Here is a 22,292-nt window from a genome sequence, read left to right as displayed (position 1 = left end):
AAAGCCATTCTTACTACAATAGACACATGGTGGTCAAAGTCAAGGTCGCGGTCTACTTGTGATCCCAGATCCCTTACCACTTCGTAGGTACATAGGGTATTATTAATTTGACAGTGTAAAGGGACATTGTTTTTACAGAGGGAAAGATGATGCATTTCTTTGCATTCCATTTGGGACCATGACTAAGACACCAGTAATTGCTCTGTGTAAGATCCTTCTGAAGTATACTGGACATCATTTGTGGATTCAGTAATTGCACACAGTTTGCAGTCATCCCCAAACTTGATCAGCCACAGCCCCTTAATTTGGGCCTGAACTTCTGAGAAGTATATACCAAACAGTAGGGGGGTGGCCAGCATTGACCCTTGTGGCACCCCACTAGTGACAGGTCTGCTGGCTGATGTGGAATCACCAAGTTTGATAGTGTGTGATTGGTTTGGGAACCAGTTGGCAACCCATCTTACAGCAAAGAGGTTTACATTCAGTTTGCTAAGTTTATCAGTACTGCCTGAGTGTGGGATTGTCTCAATGGCCATTGCTAAGTCAAGGTTTGCACAGATTTGCCCTTGTCAGTGGCCCTGGTCACATTTTTAAAGACATCCACCAGGTTTAACAGACAGAATATGCACTTGATGAAGCTTAATTGGGTCAGGTTCAGGATTTGGAGGTCCCCTATATCTTTATTTATGAGGTCCATGATGATATGTTCCATATAATTCCCTTGGTCTGTTTCTAGGCCATCTTTGTGGAGTGGAATAACTGTTGCTGTTCTCCACTCCACAGGAACAAAGTCAGTGGCTAGGCTGTGATTGAACAGGGTACTTAATGGTGATGCTAGTTCATGTTTTAATTTGTTTAGAAGACAGCCTGGGATGCCTTCTGGTCCCACAGAGGCTGTGTCTTTTACATTAGACAAGGCTTTAATGATCTGATCTTTGGATTTGTAGGGTTGGGGGCAAGATTTCTAATAAGTTTGGAGGGGATAAAGGAATGAAATTTTTACCAAATATGTCCACTAGCAGGTTTGCTATCTCTGTGGGATCAGTGTGTGTGATACCATTAGTCACTAGTTCGGCACATGCTTGAGTCCTACCTTTTAAGCTACATATGTAGCTTTAAAAGGCCTTATGATTATCCTTGGCTGTGATTGCTAAGTTTTTCTCAAAGTTACCCTTATAAGATTTGACATGTTGTCTTATTTGCCTGTTGAGGCTGAGGAGGGTACTTTTCCATTGCTGAGGCCTCGCCTTTGTTTTCTTAGACAGCAACATTTTGCATTTGTTGTAAAGGTTGTTGATGCTAGATGCCCACCAGGGCAGATTTTTTTACTTGGGGCTCTGGCTTTGTTTCTGTCTTGAACAGCCAAGTCTATGCACTTATACAAGAGATTGTACAGGGCTTTAGTGTAAGCTTTGGTATAGTTACCACTTCCAGCTGGGGATGGGGCTTGGAATGCATTTATACCTTCCCCTAGGAGGGTATAGTTTGCTTTGGTGAACTTTTTCAGTCTGACTTTGCCCTGTGTGAGTTCTGGTGTTAGTGCCAGTTTGAAGGTGACTGATTTGTGGTCAGATTTAACTAATAAGGGTCCAACAGTTGTGGTGGTACATCTGTTTGTCTTGTTAGAGAGGCTTAGATCTAGTACGTTTGTTCCTCTTGTTGGGGTTTAAATAATTTGTTCCAGGACATTTGAGTTAACAAAGTTAAGGAACTTTTGCACTAGTGAGTTAGGGCTAGAGTAGGTTTCTCAGTTGATGATGGGATAATTGAAATCCTCCATGACCAGAATGTTTGGCGATATTTGGATTGACTCCAGTTTGGTCAAGTAGGCCTCATGCGCATCATGATCTATGGAGGGGGATCTATAACCAGCTATGACTCGAATGGGAATCTTACCCACAGTAATATGAACTTGGAGTAAGTCCATGGAGTTGTCCAGTCTAACTAGTCAGGAGATGAATTTATCTCTAATACAGATAGAAACACTGCCTCCCTTGGTTCTGATGTGTTTGCTTTGCGGTCTGAAGGTGTGGAAGGCATTGTAGCCTTGTAAGGCCAGGGTATTCTCTGAGTCCTTGAACCAGGTTTCTATGACTGCACAGACATCTACACCATCCATTGATAAAAGTGTTTCCAGGGTGTGCAGTTTTGGTTTAAGCACCTAGTGTTTAGCAGCATAACCCTTATTTTGTTATGGTTGGCAATTTTGTTTTTGAGACCTTACCAAAAAGAGGTACTATGGGGGAGGCAAGAGCCTTTGCCAGCAAGCAAAATCCTAGAGGTACCAGGTGCAAACTGTCTCTGGCAAAGCAGCAAGGTTTGCCAGTCATGTCATTCCTGACAGAAATTGGATCCCCTTTGAATAACACCAAAAACTAAGCAATTATTGAAATCAATCATTTTTTGCTTATACTGTGTCATCATTCTAAGTGAGGATAATATGCTGCTCAAGGCTAGGGACATACCTGTCAGGGACACATACACAGAGAGTTCAATCATGTCTCTCTTCATATAGTCCAGTGAGGTATGTCTTGGGTCATTAACTCCAACATTAGCTATGACAGCGTCATAATGGAACTTGTTGCTGAGAGACCTGAGGGAATGTGTACTCTGATGAATCATGGCACCGGACAGGCAGCTGACCATGACTTTCTCCTTATGTAACTTGGTGAGTGGGACATCCATGTGACTCACTATGGTGTCTCCAATAACAAGAGAATTTGTTTTTTGAGTGTTATGCCTTAAAGGCTTGGTAGGTGAGACACTGGTGTTCCTGTGTGTCTTGGGTGCTGTGGGAATTGTACTAGTTGTAGCATTTTTTTTGTTTGTTTTGGAGGTCTCTGGTATTTCGGTAAGTTTTTCGAGAGAACCTCTGTGTATGTTGATTTATGTGTTGGATGCATACTATGTGTATGAGTAGTGATATTATGTGCATGTGTAGTGATGAGTGAATTGACAACCTCTTCAGTGTTACAGTTTTGAGTGCAAGAGAGCAGGGATTCTAGATTATTGGTGTAGATACATCTCTTGCAATCTGTACTAGAGTGAGTTATTGCTAGACAGTTGTCAGTGTACATGAGGCAGTTGCTACACTGCCTCAGGAGACCCAACTCAACAAAGGTAGCAGGAGAAACAAGAGTAGTTCAACTGTCCATAATGCTATGTTTGAAAAACTATCACAAAGGGGGTGCTTTTAGGACTGATCTAGGAGGTGCTCTGTAGATGGATATTTCTGATTGAGTTTTTGGCTGGTGGTTTAATAGGTCACAGCTCACTAGCAATACTTCTTAGATTGGAGATGTACTAAAGATGAAAACTGCACTAATGTACTACAGCTGCATCTAAGGGAAAACTTGTCAAAATTCTCTCTCCAGCTATGGTGCACAATTGTGCAGCAGTGCAGAGTATATGTGACTCACAAATAAGCAGATACTGGCTGAAATGCAGAGCTTAAATACCAGCAGCTAAAAACGTAAAAAAAAAAAATTAAAAAACAAAAGAACCAATGATGATGCTTACTCCAAGCCCTAGACCAATCTCCCTTCACCAGACAGGCTCCAATCAGCACACTCCTCTCACAAGGACCCCCTTACAATCAAAGATGGCTTGGAAATTGTGCTCATAATACAACAGTCACTGCAAACAGACTCAGATGCAGCAAATCTGTATCTGGACTAAGCTGCAGGAAACAAAAGTGTTTTAAACAGCAGAAAACCAGCAGTAAGACACTAAAAATGTTTTAAACAACAGAAAAACAGTAAGGAAACACTAAAGAATGTTTTAAACAGCAACCTAATCAGTTATTTAAATCACTACTTGGTGGGAAAACAGAACAAACAGAACATTGAAATAGCAAAGAAAAAGCTTTACAACTGTGAAAACAGCAATAAAATATGATTTAATAGGCACAGAAAGGCTAACAATAAAGTACAAACAGTGCAGTTTAGTTTAGATTACTAAAATATAGTATTAAATAAGCAGAACACAATACAAAGTGCCACAAATACACATATAGATTTTTTAAAATAAGGCAGTTGAGATTGTTAACCTAAACTATAAAAGAGACTGCTGAATCAGTTGAAGGGCAGTTAGCTAAGAGTTCTGTTGAGTTACAATGCTGTGCAGTGGATACCCCCCCCCCCCACCAAAAAAAAAGGAGTCACCAAAAACTGTAAGCCTGCCTTTGCCTTGCTGATATGTTTTAGAATTTTAGAATAGATCAGGACAGTATTCTCTAATCAGGTCAGGAAAGTTTAGTATTATGATGGAGTTTTTTTCTAAAATGATGGACTTCTATCCTACAGTTTAATTTTATATTTCTGGTGATTGAATTCAGGTCTTTATTGAAAATTATTGATTTAAATTTTTTTAATAATCATTTTACTTATTATTAAATGTTTTTCATTACTTTACATTGTGGCTGGACAATCAGTGTATTCCTTTAGAAATTAGAGAGTGTCTATATCTGTTTGATACTCCCCAGGTCACCTCGAATGCCTGGTTGCTTCTGGTCATAGCTATCATTTATTTTGATATTTAATTTTTAATAACTGATCACCCTTTGAAGGTTGTGTAGACCTGTCTGACTCTGGTGGCTTTTTTTTGGGGGGGGGGGGGACACAGCTGGAAATGTGATGTGTGTGTGTGTGTGTGTGTGTGTGTGTGTGTGTGTGTGTGTGTGTGTGTGTGTGTGTATGTGTATATATATATATATATATATATATATATATATATATATATATATATATATATATATATGCACAGTGGATATAAAAGCGTACACACCCCTGTTAAAATGCCAGGTTTTTGTGATATAAAAAATGAGACCACAATAAATCATTTCAAAACTTTCCTCACCTTTAATCTAACCTATAACCTGTACAATTCAATTGAAAAACAAATCTGTTAGGGGAAAAATATAAAAAATAAAAAACTTACAATAAGCTGGTTGCATACGTGTAAACACCCTTAAACTAATACTTTGTTGAAGCACCTTGATTTAATTACAGCATTCAGTCTTCTTGGGTATACACCTGCTATCAATTAAAGAGACTCTGATTAACTCCCAAATAAAGTTCAGCTGTCCTAGTAGGATTTTCCTGACATTTACTCAGTTGCCCGCTACAGCAAAAGCCATGGCTCGCAGAGAGCTTACAAAGCACCAAAGGGATCTTATTGTTGAAAGGTATTAGTCAGGAGAGGGGGGTACAAAAAAATTTCCACAGCATTGGATATACCATGGAACACAGTGAAGACAATCATCAAAAAGTGGAGAAAATATGGGACAATAGTGATGTTGCAAAGAACTGGACATCCCTCCAAAACTGATGAAAAGACAAGACAACTACTGGTCAGGGAGACTGCCAAGAGACCTACAGCAACACTGAAGGAGCTGCAAGAATTTCTGGCAAGTACTGGTTGTGTACTACATGTGACAACTTTTTCTTCTTCTTTCGGCTTTTCCTGGTTAGGGGTTGCCACAGTGGATCACCTGTCAGTTCATGATTGGCAGTGGAGTTTTATGGTGTTGAGTTGCCAGCCCGGCGCCCAACCTTCCACAGAAGGCACACACTCAGACCTAGGGCCAATTTAGAGTGTCCAATCCACCTACAGCATGTCTTTGGGATGTGGGAGGAAACTGGAGCACCCGGAGGAAACCCACATGACAACAGGGAGGACATGCAGACTCTGCACAGAAGGCACCCCAGCCACGGATCGAACCAGAGAACCTCTTGCTGTGAGGTGGCAACGCTAACCGCTGCACCACCGCGACCATCCCATATTCTCCATATGTCTGGACTATAGGGTAGGTTTACAAGACAGAAGCCTTTTCTTACAGATAAAAACATCCAAGCCTGGCTAAAATTTGCAAAACAATACATCAAGTCTCCCAAAAGCATGTGGGAAAATGTGTCATGATCTGATGAGACCAAGGTTGAACTTTTTGGCCACAATTCCAAAAGGTATGTTTGGCGCAAAAACAACACTTCGCATCACCAAAAGAACACCATCCCCATGGTGAAGCATGGTGGTGGCAGTATCATGCTTTGGGGTTGCTTTTCTTCAGCTGGAACTGGGGTTTTAGTCAAGATGGGGGGAATTATGAACAGTTCCAAATACGAGTCACTTTTTGCCCAAAACCTTCAGGCATCTGATAGAAAGCTGAAAATGAAGAGAAATTTCACCTTCCAACACGACAATGACCCCAAGCATACATCCAAATCAACAAAAGAATGGCTTCACCAGAAGAAAATTAAAGTTTTGGAATGGCCCAGCCAGAGCCCAGACCTAAATCCAATAGAAAATCTGTGGGGTGACTTGAAGAGAGCTGTGCACAAGAGATGCCCTCACAATCTGACAGATTTGGAGCACTTTTGCAAGGAATAGTGGGCAAATATTGCCAAGTCAAGATATGCCATGCTGATAGACTCCTACCCAAGAAGACTGAATTCTGTAACTAAATCAAAAGGTGCTTCAACAAAGTATTAGTTTAAGGGTGTGGACACTGGGTCTATATGGGTCTAATATTAGATAATTGAACTTTCAAAAGTTTGAGTATCATATGGTTCACACCATATGATCAAACTTTTAAAAGTTTGAAAATCTAATAAAAATAAATAAATAAACTACACAAATAACCTACCTGAACATTTTAAGCAGGGAGCCAAGACCCCCTGCACCCCCCCACACCCCCCGCTCTTTACATATACCAACTCCGAGATCGCACTACAGTGCAGAAAAGGGAAATCTTCCCATTCCACACTGTACAGAGATCTCTGTTAAAATGTTCGAACTTTCAAAAATTCGATCATATGGTGTTGACTGTATGACAGTAGAATTTTTGAAAGTTCGATCATTCAATATAGACCAGTGCACACTTATGCAACCACCTTATTGTACATTTTTTATTTTTTATATTTCTCCCCTGACAAATTTGTTTGTTTTTCAATTGAATTGTACAGGTCATAGGTCACATTAAAGGTGGGAAAAGTTTTGAAATGATTTATTGTGGTCTCAATTTTTTATATCTCAACAACCTGCCATTTTAACAGGGATGTGTACACTTTTTATATCCACTCTGTGTGTCTGTGTGTGTGAGTTTGTGTGTGTGTGTGTGTATAAATATATATATATATATATATATATATATATATATATATATATATATATATATATATATATATATTGAGAAATGTGTACATCTACATTTTCCACATCTTTTTTTTTTTTCAAACTCTAGTATTATTTCAGACTCTCAGCACAGCTTCCATCCTTATCATGGAACTGATATTGCCTTTAACATGACAGAATTCATCCATAATCACGTAAGTAAAGGTAACATAACTGAAACCACATATTTTGATCTCTCCAAACCATGTGATACAGTATGTAACTTGAACCATCTGGAGATACTTATCAGTGCAGGTTTCACACCCAGTGCCATCAAGTGGTTCTCAGACTACCTCATCAGTAGAGAACAGTCAGGTGAAAGTCATCCATTTTAAACCTTGTATCAGTCAGTGCCAGAGTCCCTCATGCTTTTCCTTAGTTCTCCTCCTGTTTACAGTCTTTGTGAATGATATGGTCGCCCGATACAGAACAGTACAATAATCACAGCTTTCTGATGATGCAACTGTTTTGATGGCAGATCTAAAGTTTACCTCAGTAGGAGGCAAACTGCATCAGGTTTAGCTTTCACAATTTACATTTTACAAGCAAAACATATACTTCACAAGAGCAATAAACTCTGGGTGAATAAAACAAGCAAGCAATGTTTACAGGACCTGAATTCTAATTCCTGTAAATCCTATGATCATCACAAGAGCTGAGTTGCTAAATAGTTTCCTTCTTTACATACAAAGAGGAACTTATTGAAAGCATGATTTTTCTAATATGCAGTGTGTCTAATGCTATTTATTTCAACGTCTGAACGTTGTAATGCTAAGGCACTAAGACGGATGTAATGCCAAGGTACTAGTTTCAGTCACCAGTGTAAGAAATAAAGGCTTGTTTGTTTTATCAGTACACAGTTGTATTATTTTTATAAAATTGGTTATATCAGGGCTTTCACACATTAGACAGTTGGCTCGTGGCCTTTGCTTAAGTGCTAGTAAAAAGTCAGTGAACTTTCTAGCTTCAAACTGCAACTAAAAAACACTCTGATATAACAGTATTCTAGATGTGGGCAAGCAAGCCATCTGTAAGGTAAGGTAAAGAGTAATTATGTATTTCATCTAATGGCTTAATACTGCTTCATCTCTTATCATAGTCATAGGATCATAGGTAGGTACTAGGCTTTCGGCCCTGGGGCCTATATAAGCCTAGCCAAAAAGGTTCCCTGGCTTTCGCCACCCAAGAAAATTATTTCCCTGTGCCCCTGTCAAGCAGTGCCACAGAAGTGATCCCCAGGGTGAATTTTCTATTTCCCATCCAGTTGTCATTGAAATGTTTCTTTGGAATTTAACTGAAGGCTAATTTATACTGTCAGTAATGACCTTTTCTTAAATGGATTTCAGTACTGTGGTATATCAACAATTCTGTTAATGTTGATGCCAATAACCAGAGTTTATGCAAATAGTTCTATATTCTTTTCTGAGTTCAGTTGTATTGCCTGACCACTCTTTGTCTGGGTCATTACAGAAAAAGGTCATTGGACCAGTTCATCTACCCAAGTAAATGTTAAGTAAATAAGTAAAATAAGTACATTTATTATAAAATTCGATCTCAGTGGTCTCTTGGTTCAGCTACAAAGTGGTTTGCCACTTTTTAATAGTAACTGCAATAAAATTTGCCAGTGTGTGATGGATCTCATACAGTTGTAAGAATTCTATAATCCAGGAGTGAAGAATACTAGCAAATGCTTGTTTCTAATCTATCCGTGCCATACTGAGATTCCTGTTTTTTCTACAGGTCTCCATTATGGTTTTGTTTAACAAAAGACAATATTTTTTCCATATGAATTGCTTTTATTCTCCTTCTGTTATATGGCCATGATTGAATTTTTTATCTAAATGACTGTATAGTCTATCTGCATCAATTCCTTTATATAACTTATATGTTGTTGGGTGACAAGTAAGTTGTTGGGTGATCTGCAGGCTGGCTTTTAAATATGAGTATGGTTTCCCCATTGGTAGCCAGTACAGTGTCATTTCAAGGTGTACATGTAATAGTTTTTACTCAAGTCCACATCATGGTGCATAGATATCAATTCCTTTAACCAAATGTTAGGTACAGCATCTGGACCCAGTGTTTTGCAGATGGGAGACTTTCTTAATTTTATCTCTTTCTCAGTAGGGGTTACTACATACCAATCTATATTTTGTATTTCATAATCTCTTAATTGTTCTTTCACTTCTTTTATCTACTTAGTCCCCTTATTGTGTTCAACTGGGTTGTGATAAATATTTCTACAGAATGCATTAATTCCCACTACTTCCTCTATTTTTGGTTGTATCCCAACTGTTACTGTTTTTATTTCCTAGAGGTTTCTTTGAGTCATCCCTAAACTGTTTATATCCTTTCTTTATATTTCTCAGTTTTTGAGCCTGTTGTGTATTTTTTTGTTTTAGTTAATTCACTTTCCTAATAGGTTATAGACATTTCTTTTTCTACATTCTTCCAGTAAAGATACTCCTTTTCTTAACTGCTTCACAAGTGTTTCTAGTCTGTGCTTCCATGGCGGAGATCTATTTGCCCCTTTATTTTCCTTTACTAATTTATGCTTTCTTGCTAATACCTTATCTGTAATTAGTTTCACTGCTCAGTAATGTATTCTGTTAATTTCTGTTATATTATGTGGATCTCTCTTTTTAGTTCCAATTACTTTATTAATTTGACTTCATTTTTTGACAAGCCATATCTTATTTACTTTTGGCAGCCACTGTCTCTCAAACATAATATTGTATTTATCCATTTCTTTCAAATCCAACAGGTCGTCTGTTAAATTATTTTCTTCCTGATTAAGAGTTTCTTCTATGGTTTGTGTTTTTTGCACTTTCTGCCTCTGTTTGGAAATATCTTCACTTTGAAATGACTGTGACATTTGATTTTGTGGAACAGCTTCACTGCTTTCAACGTTTAACTGAATTAAGGAGTGATTTTCTCTATGCTTGCACTTCTCTACTTCCTCTGTCACTTCTTCAAGCTGTACCTGTTTAAATAAACCAGTAATCCTAAGTGGCCTTTCCATCTGGGGTTCCCATTCACATCCTTCACTTTGTGATCTATCACTTTATTTTTAATTTCCTTCATTTCTGTATCAAACTGCTTACTTGTAACTATGTTCAACTTTCGGGCTACTATTCTCATTTTTGTAACATTTACCATGCCTGGGTGCCTTTGATTATATGTATTTTCAGATATATTTGCTTTACAATTATTAGTTAACATTGTTTTCTTTTCTGCATATACATTGCATCACATTAGGTGTCACTTCATCTCTCAGGTGCATTTCTCTCTCCTTAATGCTGCAAATATTGTTGGATTACTCCCTTAATACTTCATTTTCTGCTTCCTTTGCCAACTCACTCAATCTTTTCTCATCTACAAATTGTTTTGTTTTTATTTAGTCAATTAATTACCTTAAATTGACATCTGTAATGTTTGCCATTTTTTTCTATTTTAATGATTTTTCTCTTCCATATTTTTCCATTGCTCTTGAAATGTAACCCAATTTCAGGAACTCTAGGTTAATTGCATTGAAGAAAGAAAAGTAATTTCTTTTTCATCCTCAAGTGTCCATTTTTCTATTTCCAGGCATCTTGCCTGGGTATTCCATCTTTTTTAATGCTTTGAGGACTTCTGTTTTTTTATTGCCACAGTATGGTCTCTTGGATGATGTGCTGGCTCAGTCCCTAATATAGCAGAAAGATCTCTTTCCTTCTTGAAGGACTTTGCACTAGTCTTTCTACCAGCCCTGGCCCCTAGCACCTCCCTTTCCTTTCCTTTTTTATGCTAATTTCATCTCTCTATCCAGGCCGTCTCATACCCTGTCCCTCCCTCACCCCCTCACCCTCCCCAGAGAGTAATAAATGATGCTGTGTCATATAATTCCCAAAGCCAGCTCACCCACACTGGGAAACAACAAGGTACAGAGTACAAACTTTACAAATGTTTTTCTCATATTTTTCTCCTGGACCTTCCATTGAATTTACACTGTTCAACTTATTATGCTACATTTTTGAGTGTTTTTGTTTTCCACTTTTGTGAGTCAGTGTGTATCGTTGCAAATATCTGTGACTGGGCTATTTCTTAAAATCTGGAGCCCAGGTTTCAGTTTTATATCCGTGACAAATGATATGAGGAGTTATAGTATTGTCATTTGCAGTCCTGCCTTAAATGTGAGTTTGTATGCTGACCATACAATAAAATAATCACCGTCCAGGATTAGAGTTCCCCATGACACCTGCAATATTTCGTAAGAAAGAGTGATAAGATGAATACTATGAAACTTTCACCTAAAATTAAGATAATTTCCAAAGCTATTAGCCAGTGTTTCATTTAATGAGTGTTTATAGTCCGTTATTAATCTGTAACACAACTGCTTGGCAAGAAGTCCTAGTAAATAATAGCTTGAGTACACAAATGCACATAATACATACACTCAAGCTTATTAAGTTGTTACAAATTAATAAAAAAAAAAATGTTAAATCATTTTTGAAAGCAGCAAGCCCTCCTACTCTGCCATGACCCTTTTACTTTATTACTCTCACTGAGAGGTCACTGTACATTGGACAGAGTAATTACTAACAGACACTAAAAACTTGTCTGGCTCTTTTGCCAAGACGCTATGAGCCTGCCTGGACCACCTATTCACTGCAAATGACATTTCAAACATTATATTGTCATTCCTGTGTGCTGTGAACAGCAGCCCAAAAACAACTGCTACCCTCAGCTGATATGTTCAAGAAAATGGGACATGAGAATGTGTGATGTGAGCAATGGACTCTAAGCCAATGCTTATTTGTAACTTTGGCAGTTACTAGTATTTTGATCTGTAGCTTACAACAGTCACCTTTTTTAACAACCGTGTTTAATGTGACAGTTAACATTCTCTGGATATGAATGCACAAAAATGCTAAAATAGGAGAATTCATGGTTTGTTGCATGAATTTAAGTGTTGTAGCCAGGTCTTATACAAGTGCTGCTTGTTTTATCCAACCTCACTTACTCTTTCATATTTATTCATCTGTCTTAGGCAAGCTCAAAACACTGTTGAACTATAGTGTGCAGTTTTATCTGGTAATTCCTTCTCGAGTATTCTCTCGCTCTCTTGCTCTCTTGCTTTATGAAATAGTATTTTCTTACATCAGTTTTGTATCTTGCATCCCTTTTAAGCTGTCAGATATACACGCTTCTTACCATGAAGTCTAGTTTCTTAAAATGCATCTTTTCTAGGTGCCTACTGACAATATGATCTGCTCATATCACATCTCGTGTCTTCCATCATCCAGTGTGCAGATGCAATCACTATAGTCTGTTTTCATAAGTAGCACTGTCTGTCCTTCCATCACTCACCATTTGTGTAGTTCTCATTTGCAAACAGACTACTACCCTAATCTCTCTGTTCTACCCAACCTTATTCCTTCTAGTGTGTATATTTTTCCTTGGCTTCTCACCCCAAAGCACCACCGCCAGGGGCGGCTCATGTTATAGGACTGCAGGACTGCAGCCCCCCCACCTGTAAAAAGAAATGCCCCCCCCCCACTGTACAAAATAAAAATAAAACAATAAAAAAAAATTCATGTCTCGGAACTCACGCATGCATGCTGAGTTCCTGACCGCTGTGTTAGGCAGTCCAGAACTCCAAGCATGCATGCTGAGTTCCTGAAAACCAGACTGCTCAGTTAGGCAGTCTGGATAGGGAAGGAAGGGAACTCCTCCCTGCCAGCCCAGAGGTCTGTGAGGTGATGATCGCACAGACCAGAAGCACACTGGACTGCATCGCCCGCAGGCTCCAGCCTACTCACATCTCGCGGGGAAACCCAGAAACAGCCTGTGCAGGCTGTGGACTTAGCTTGCAGAGGTGACCAGGCTACAGAGGACTTAAGGCAGGCAGGCTCCTACAGATGCGCGGGCTGTGGACTCAGAGTTATGAAGGTGATCAGACTGCTACAGAAGGAAGGTAGGGTGTTGCAGAGGACAGTTTATGGAGAGGTGTGGGTGTGTGTGTGTGTGTGTGTGTGTGTGCGTGCGTGTGCATGTGCGTGTGTGTGCAAAATGCCCCAGTTGCTACAAGGTGGTGGGTAGAGAATAAGGCTTGAACTCTGTACCCAGCTGGCAAGAGCCTGAATTCCTTACCCACCACCATTTGTAAAACATTTGCAAATTTTTACCTCATATTTTTTCTGTCCTGTTCCTCATAAAATCTGTGGTTTCTGTATTTTTGTTACTTAACACAGCCAGTAGTGCAGTGGTAGCATTGTTGTCTGACAGCTACAGGTTGCCTGGTTTGATACTTGACTGGGATGCCTTCTATGTGGAGTCTGCATGTCCTCCTTGTGTTTGTGTGGGTTTGCTCTGCTGTCCTCAATGGATATTTGTCCCTATTTTTTGGACTGTATTCCCCCATTATTGGCTTCGTCCAGGTTTTTTTGTGCCAAGGTTGAGAGCTATGGTGATAACTGAATTCACTGAATATGTTTGGGGGCTGCATTCCCCCATTATTGGCTTTGTTCAGATGTTTTGTGCTAAGATGTTGACTGCTATGGTGAGAACTGAATTCACTAAATGGTAGCCATTTAAGTTTCAGTCTTCCTTTCTTTCATAAAACGGATGATTTGACATAGTGGTATGTTGCTTTGACTGTTTTGCACAGGGTCCTAGGTTCAATATTTGGCAGGGAAATGTATGGTGGTAACACAGCATTTTATTCTAACAACTTTCCAATATTATACAAGCAATGTTTAAAATGTGTCCCTGTTTTTTGGTCTTTTGCCCCCCCCCCCCCAAATTTTGGATTTTTCCAGATTTCTTGTGCTGCAAAGTTCAGAGATGCAGCTGAGTGTCAAGTAGATTTTATAGGAAGTTGAGAGCTGCAGGGGAACAAAAGTTTAGCACTGCTTATGCTGAGTCTGCTTGTCTTGTTAATAGCACAATATGCAGTGCACTTGCTTTTGATGCAGAAGGCTGTGGGTTCTACTCCCACAGTAGGTAGATGCATTGCTGATACTGTACTGTATTGTAAAGGGGGTGGATGCTGCAGTCCTTTTTGGTGAAGATACCTAGTAACTATGAACCTGTTATCAGTTTGCCATCCATTCCCTATTGCAATGTTACTAGCTTATTGTTTTCTTAATGCAACTTAGGCACTTTATTTGTAGATGAAACAATGAAATATAAAGTTGTTTGCTAGCAGCAACATCTTCATTAGTTACAGATTTCTTTAATGTGGAATTATTTAGATGACTTTTACTTCTTCAGAGATTGCGCATATTTACTGATACTAGTGGACTGTAGAAGTCTGAGTAGACTTTTATGATAGAAATGTTCTGAATTGGGCAGTTTTGTCGTTATTGGTGCATGCATTTTGTTTCATTGTTTACTGGAAAAATGTTCTGAATTGGGCATTTTTGTCATTATTGGTGCATGCATTTTGTTTAATTGTTTACGGGACAAATGTTCAAAACAAATTTCAAACACCCTCTAACAACTGTACTATATTGTACAAGGGATATAGTTTAATACAATCAGGAAGGTGTATCAAAGACCACATGTATGTTTCGTGTCCAAGAGGCCCATGATTTGAAAACAACCCAAAGTTATCTTTATCTGCCCATTGGCAAAATGTATTTTCTTTGATTGTGGGTTTCAATGCTGTTTCAATGAATGTGAATTTCAAGGGAAGAGAAGTTTTAATGCTAAGTCTGTTTTCATTGTGAGATTGTATTGCTTTATTTAGCAGATGTCTTAGTGTTTGTGCTGTAAAATGCAAAATAAAACTTTTTAATGAAGTCCAAATCATCACAGAAGTAAAGCAGTATGCACATTAGTGTTTATGGTAAATGGGGTGAAATAGCCAAGTAATGGTTCATTGGAATGGCTGCAGGGGTGAGGCTCCTTTCGGCCATGATTTTGTGAGGGGGAAGGGCGGCAAAATCAGGCTGAACTATACCTCTCAACTGTCCAGATTTTCACAGAATGAATAGAATTTTGCTTCTTATTTTCGGTTTGTTCCTCATAAAATGTGTGGTTTTCTGTCAAATAATTTAGGAATTAAGTTACTAAATAATGACAGACACTGAGTTTCAGACTTCATAACCTTCAGAAAAATGCATGCTAAAGCAAGACCTGTTATTCTATCAATTGTCTCAGTTTATACAACAATTTATAGCATTGTTTATATGTTCCGCCAGTATATTTAGCCTTGTCCAGATTTCCTGCATTAACAGGTTGAGAGGTACGTGCAAATAAATTGCTTTATAGAATTAGGCATATCCAAACCTCTCAACTGTCCCTGATTTTGGCTCAGAATGTTGCTCTTCCCCTAATAATCTCGCCGCAAAATGGCAATTTTGGAAGAAAATGTGGAAGGGTTACAATTAAGAAATAACTGTAATAATCAGAGTTATAGATTACTTTTATTTCAGAAATGCATGTAGATTCTTTTATTTTGTCAGCTGCTCAAGTTAGCAGTACTAATATTAAAAAAGTGTCCCTTCTTTGACAGGTTCCAAGCTGTATTGTGTGGCTATTTTATATTTTTGCATCACATTTTTGGTCCATTTTTCATACAATTGTGTTTTTTTGGCAAATTAGTGGCAAATCATTAAAGACTGAAGTTAGAAAATAATGACAGACATTTGAGTTTCAGATTTCGTACCTTTCAGAAAATTCATACTAATGCAATACCTACTATTCTATTATCTGTCTAAGTTTATAAGAGCAATATTAAAAAATTGTCCTCATTTTTGGTCCTTTGTCCCACTTCTATGTATGGCTCTGTCCATATTTCTTGTTCTGAGGTTGAGAGGTATGACAAATGTGTCAGGGCCATCACGGTCAGCCAGAGAAATTTCAAATTGCGACATACTTGTTGCACCCCACTCCACCATGTAGTGACTCTGGGTGTGTCCAAGCAAGGCAAGGAGCAGTTATGCAGTGTAAATGTGCAGAGTATCCCCCCATCCACGGTAGACACAAGTGCTACTTTTAGTCTGTCCTTGATTTTGCAGAATGTTCTCGTTTCTGTCATATTTTTATACTGTTGATTTATGCTTATTATTACTCAGAAAGTGCCTGTTGCTCTGTGTTTAAGTAGCAATGCTTTAATGACCATCAGCTAAGCTTCTCTGAGATTTTAAGATGCAAGTAAGCTTTAATAAGCATACTGTTAAAGAATTACCAACACTGAAAGCCTTTCTGTTGTTGCCATACAGAGAATACTTACATAACTGAATAATGTACAAGCCTTGGGTATTGAAATGCATATGACAGTATTTGTAATAAAGGACAGGATTACATTATTTTAATAAGTTCATTACATTTGTTGGAGACTTGCAGTCATCTTTGCAGGCTTTACCTGTAAACCAAACAGAATGCCAATCTATCATGTGTGGTCCATTACCTGTACAGTAATCCTTTAAGCAATGTATCTTGAGCTTGTTTCTTGTTTGCTTTTCATTTTTTACTTTGATCATGTTTTCCCCATGAAACAAGTAGATAGTTGTCAGGCAGCAGGTCTTTTTTGAATAAGAAACATTTTTACAAGTGGGGGTATCACAGAGATTGCTACTTTCAGCATGTTACTTGGCACTTTAATAAAGCTGAATATAAATTATAGTTAGAATTGCAGTGCAAGGAGAAGTGGTTTGAGTTGAGTGCTGCTTGTTTTTCTTATACTTGATTTTGACTGGCATTCCAGTAATGTATTTAAAAAGTAATGTATTTTTTTCATGCCTCACAACCTTTTTGTTTCCATCTAGCTATTAAGTAAGCTGTCATGCAGCCAATGCATTGAAATATTTTTTTCTTCTACACTTAATTTTGTCTTGATTGGACTCTCATAATGACGGTTTGGCACCTAAGGCAGCGTATTTAATTAAAGTTACAGTTTTTGTGGTTTTGAGCATAGCTCCTCCCCTTTCTAGTTGGCCACATGCCTTCCCATTGGCCCCACCCATTCACCTGTCTCCTGCAGCCCTCATTTGATTTGAAGTCACCAGCCACCACTGACCACCACCTCACCACCAGAGCACATTACCCTACATGCTTTTATGTTTGATCACAATTACCATTAACCATCTTACTCAGAAAAGTTCAAAAGATCTTGCTGAAAATTGACTCCACCAGCCATAACCACTGCCTTGGTCACTGGATAATCACTCCAACCCCGGGTCAACACCTCATATAGATATACTAAACAGGACAAGCTGCAAATCCTATAGCACTCAATTTATGGGGTTTTCCCCAGCCAGCTGCAGACAATTTTCCCCATACTCCAGAGACAGATGTATACAGTAACAGCACCTTGGAAAATACCTCTTTCTGAATCACACACTGGCACTGAGTATCTCATGAAATGAGATCATTGGATAACTGCTTTAAAATGCAATTAAAACTATTTTTTATTATTAATATTGTTACTGAATATAGTCTTGTTCATTTCAGAAATATTCATGATATCATTGCTAAGATTTATGTGCCACTGTTTTATATCAAATTGACATGAATATACAAGATGATTTTACTGTGAAAATATTTTAGTGAAAAGAAGAGTTACTTTTAAATGTAATACTTTTAAAACATAATAGTCTTAATATCAATCCTAATTGGAAATCATTAATATTAATTTTGGCAGATTTGAGTGCACTGGTATCAAATCGGGAACCAGTTCTTTAGTTTATGAGATGGTCAGCATAACGAATAAATCCATTTTAAAGGGAAGCATCATGTACGGAACCTTCAGTTTAAAAGATGCCCTAGGAAATATACTAACAATCAAGAATATGTTCTTCTGAGGGCTGCAGACATGCTGCAAAATCATATTCTAGTATGTAGGTATAGGCAATTTTTTTATAATTAAACAGGAAGTAATGCCTGAAGAAATATGTTTTAATTCCCTGTTGGGTTTGTCTGAACTTAAACTGTCTTTTTTTCTAAAATGAAGTAGGCCCTTATATTTTCAGTTTAACGTCAGTCGTTTCAGAGCAATAAAACAGGTAGATACACATAGATGTATCTGGCACAAATACAACCATCTGCCCATAGTCACAAGGTGGATGCAACCTCATATCCAGCTGACCAAACACCTACTGCTTAGACACCCAGAGGTAAACAAAATACCTTATTAAATATATTAAAAGCTTTAAAAATATATGTATACTTATATAAAATGCTATTTATATAAAACTGGTTGCAAGAAAAATTATTAATTTATATATCTGCAAATATCACATCACCATGTTAATATTCAGAAGATTCTCTGGGACAAAAATGTGCTAAACTGGTCTCTCAACACCTATCCAGACTGGATAAGTCCAATTTAGCAAATTATTTCATTCTGTCCCTTTGTCTGTCACATTTGCTGTTAGCTGGGGTTCTTAAAAGAGTGTGTCATTGTTTTCTGGATTAAAAAAATAGAGTAGCACAGTGGAAAGCCTCCACCATTATGTACTGTTACCCAAGTATTAAATTACAAGAAGACAATAAGTAAAGAAGATTCCAGGCAAAAGCTACAATACACAGATTGACTCAAATCATGCAAGGGACAGAGTACTCCATACTCTATCTGATGCTATGCTAGTGTCACAATTGTTTTTGTACACCTATTATATGTGGAAAAGATACTGGCATTTTGAAACAGTAAATATAACTGAACTCACTATCTATTCCAGGTGTAAGATGACCAACAAGCCTGCTACACAGCTGCTGAAGTTCTCCAAAGCTAGCTATCCCTCACAGTGCTGAGAATGCATTCTAGACAGTTAAAAATCTGTCTTGCCTGTGATCTCAAGTCTCAAGTAACAATGGGGGGAGGGGTTACAATGATTGCACACCAAATTCCTTATATAAAGCAGATATGAGTCCCTTCATGTACCTAGAGGTGATTACTCATGGAAAACAATGACTGCACAAGTATGCAGTCCTCAGTCACCCCCTCCAACCTACTCACAGCATGCAGTATAGTTCCACTTATGTTTCATTATAAATATTACAGGTCACTGGCCTTTTCACCCACATAGTACCATTCCCAACAGACAGATACATTATTTACACCTGGAAAATCCATCTATTTGAATGTTATTACTAGACATTTTAAATTGGTATTCACTGGCAATATGGAATTTCTTTCCAAATCCTACAGCATTGTAAGCCTCATTTGCATTTCAGAGACAGGTGTAAGGCAATGGAATTTTTCATTAGAATATTGGGTTTGAGGAATCCTGAAGCCCTTTTGTTTGGATCAGGCTTTGCTTTACTACTTGTGGTAACATGTAACCCCCAAGTGAAACATGTTTTGAACTTGGTCTCCTTGTCTATTTATAAGATATTTTATTAACATTTGATTATCTGACTGCAGGAGAGTCATAGTGCCTTAAAATATGTGTATTCCCTGTTCAGTTTGACTTTCTTATGTTTTATCTATTACTTACAAATGCATGTTTCTCATAACTATATCCCCAGTCAAATTTAGTGTTAGGTTGCTTTTCCGTGACTGAAATAATGCTAACAAATGTATTTATCAACTATACACAGAAGTTGTGTTTGTACAGGAGAAGCGCAACTGAAAATTATGGGTTTTCAGAAATATTTACGATGCTTTTTTTCTGGAGTTGGCATTTGCATTATTACTTTGATTTTTTTTCCTGCACCACCAATTCCTTTTCTCTATCAGCTTTAGTCCCTTGATGTTAGTATAAGACTCATGAATTTCAGACTTGTCACTTTTTTACATTTGCTCTTGTATAACTTAAATATGTTATCTTAATCTATTTGGCATTACTCTTAATATGTAACATTTTATTATATGTTCTTGTATGCTACTTTTAACTGGCATCCAAATTTGTAATGTAGTGCACTAATTCTTACTTACTATATATCATTTGGTATCTTGTTTTCATGAAGGTTTTCTCCTCAGGCCTCTGCTGGAAAGAGTTTCTGCCCAGACAGATTATCCTGGTTAACAAATGCAGTAAAATAGATGCATCTGTCTCTTGTCATGATCTTCTTATGTCTGAACCCACAATGACAGATCATCAAGTATCTTTAAAATAAAATCAAGTCTTCCATTACCTGTGCATCAGCTCTTTGGAATATCTCTGGCCCTGGTGATGTACTGAAAGGAAGTCCAGTGAATCTGTACTTTCCTAATGGTATACTAACTGTTTACATTTTGGAGTTTTGTTTCCCTTCCTTTATCTGGTAAAATCTCTTGTTCACATCTAGTACTAAAAACTTTGCATTTGTCATAGAAGGGACCAAATTTTCAGCTGTAAACAATAGACAATGCCCTCTTTTAATCATCAGAACTTGTGGAGCAATGCAAATGTGAATCTTGTCCTGGCACACAACAGCAGACATAGTATTCACCCAGTCTGTTGGCAGTAACTGTTTCTTAATGACATCTTAAGTTAACAGTCTCTTCAGTTATTGCTATATGCAACTACTGACAACAACTAGTCAACTACTGACAACAGCTAGTCCTTCCCCAACAGTGCATGCCACTGTCATAGCATCTGTTTTTCCTTGTGATATTTTCCCGTCAATTTCCTAATGTTGTAAAAAAGTTAACATATTCATGAAATATAACATTGCTATGGTTCCACAAAGTATAAGACACCACATACATGCCTGTGTGACTGCTACTATATATGTCCAATCTTTGGTTTCACATTATGAATTTGTTTTTCTATCACTAGATTCCTCTCAAAGTAAATTACATAAAATATTACAGGAATTTAATTATTTTTGTGGCATGATTTTAAAAAGGGTTTTGTACTTTTTATTATATATATATATATATATATATATATATATATATATATGGTCTACTATCATATTTTCGAATTGACCTCCATTGACTGCACTGTTGTTGAACATGGGAATTCGAAAACAGTAATGGTGAACACAAAAAGCCAACATAGGAACAAGTTTTAACATGGGTCGAGATAGGTGTTCACTGCTATTGCTGAACTACAAACCACTCCCCTAACTCGACCCATGTTAAAACATGTTCCTAGGTTGGCTTTTGGTGTTCGACTTTACCATTTTCAAATTTCCATGTTCGAAAAAAGTGCAGTTGACGGAGTTCAATTTGAAAATATGATAGTAAACCATATATATATATATATATATATATATATATATATATATATATATATATATATATATATATATATATATATATATTATCAGACACTTTTCAGCCAGTGGCTCTACCTTGTGCTTAGAATATTTAACAATGTGCACACAGTTCTGTTTTTTTTTTCTGTGTTGTTATAACCATCACTCTTAATATCTTCAGACAATATGTATTAGTCTGTACCTGTGTCTAGTTTAAATGTGGTATTTTGTTTATTAATTCTTAACATTTCTTGGAACAGTTGGTCTTACATTCATATCTCACTGATACTGACACATTTTCTAACTTCATTGCATTAGCTCTTTTATTTTAAAAGTCCCAACAAGCAGCAAATTTTTATATATGTATTCAAAAGCATGCAAATTATTCAGAAAAAAATTTGTTCCTTTTACTCATCTTTGGAAAGCATCCTTTTCTAGCACAGGTAATACAACATTTATTAAAAGAAATGCTTCCTCTCAACCTTACAACCATGGCTGCTGTACTACTCCATGAAGAACAACAGGTTGTGATATAAAATTGGAGACATAGAATGGTTTAAAGGACTAATGAAATTCCAGTGCTTTGAGGCATATAAAGTGGACAACAGTTGAAAACAATCATGTTTTGAGGAGTGTGAAGTGGCTCAAAGCATAAAAAATGTTTATCACATGATACTTTGAAAAAACACCTACAAGAATCCAGATAAATAAGAACTCTGAACCAGAACAAATGTTTAATAAATCCAAAAGCCTTATCTCACCAAAACATCTACTATAATAATTTTAATGAATGGAGCACACACATATACACCAAACAAATATAAGCAGATGCTATGCATGAGATAGAAATAGTGAAAAACATGCACCAGCAATCCACAGACAGAAGCAGAGAAACCAGGATGACAAATGAGTCCAACAGATGTCTGTGAACTCCACAGCATATATATTCTACAGAATGGGCTATTTACCATCAAATATGCAAAGTCCACTTACTGTGTCAAACAGAGTGC

Source organism: Protopterus annectens, chromosome 6.part1 (genome assembly GCF_019279795.1).
Source record: "Protopterus annectens isolate FY-2018-M chromosome 6.part1, PAN1.0, whole genome shotgun sequence".
Taxonomy (NCBI): domain Eukaryota; kingdom Metazoa; phylum Chordata; order Ceratodontiformes; family Protopteridae; genus Protopterus; species Protopterus annectens.
This window is presented reverse-complemented; position numbering follows the sequence as displayed.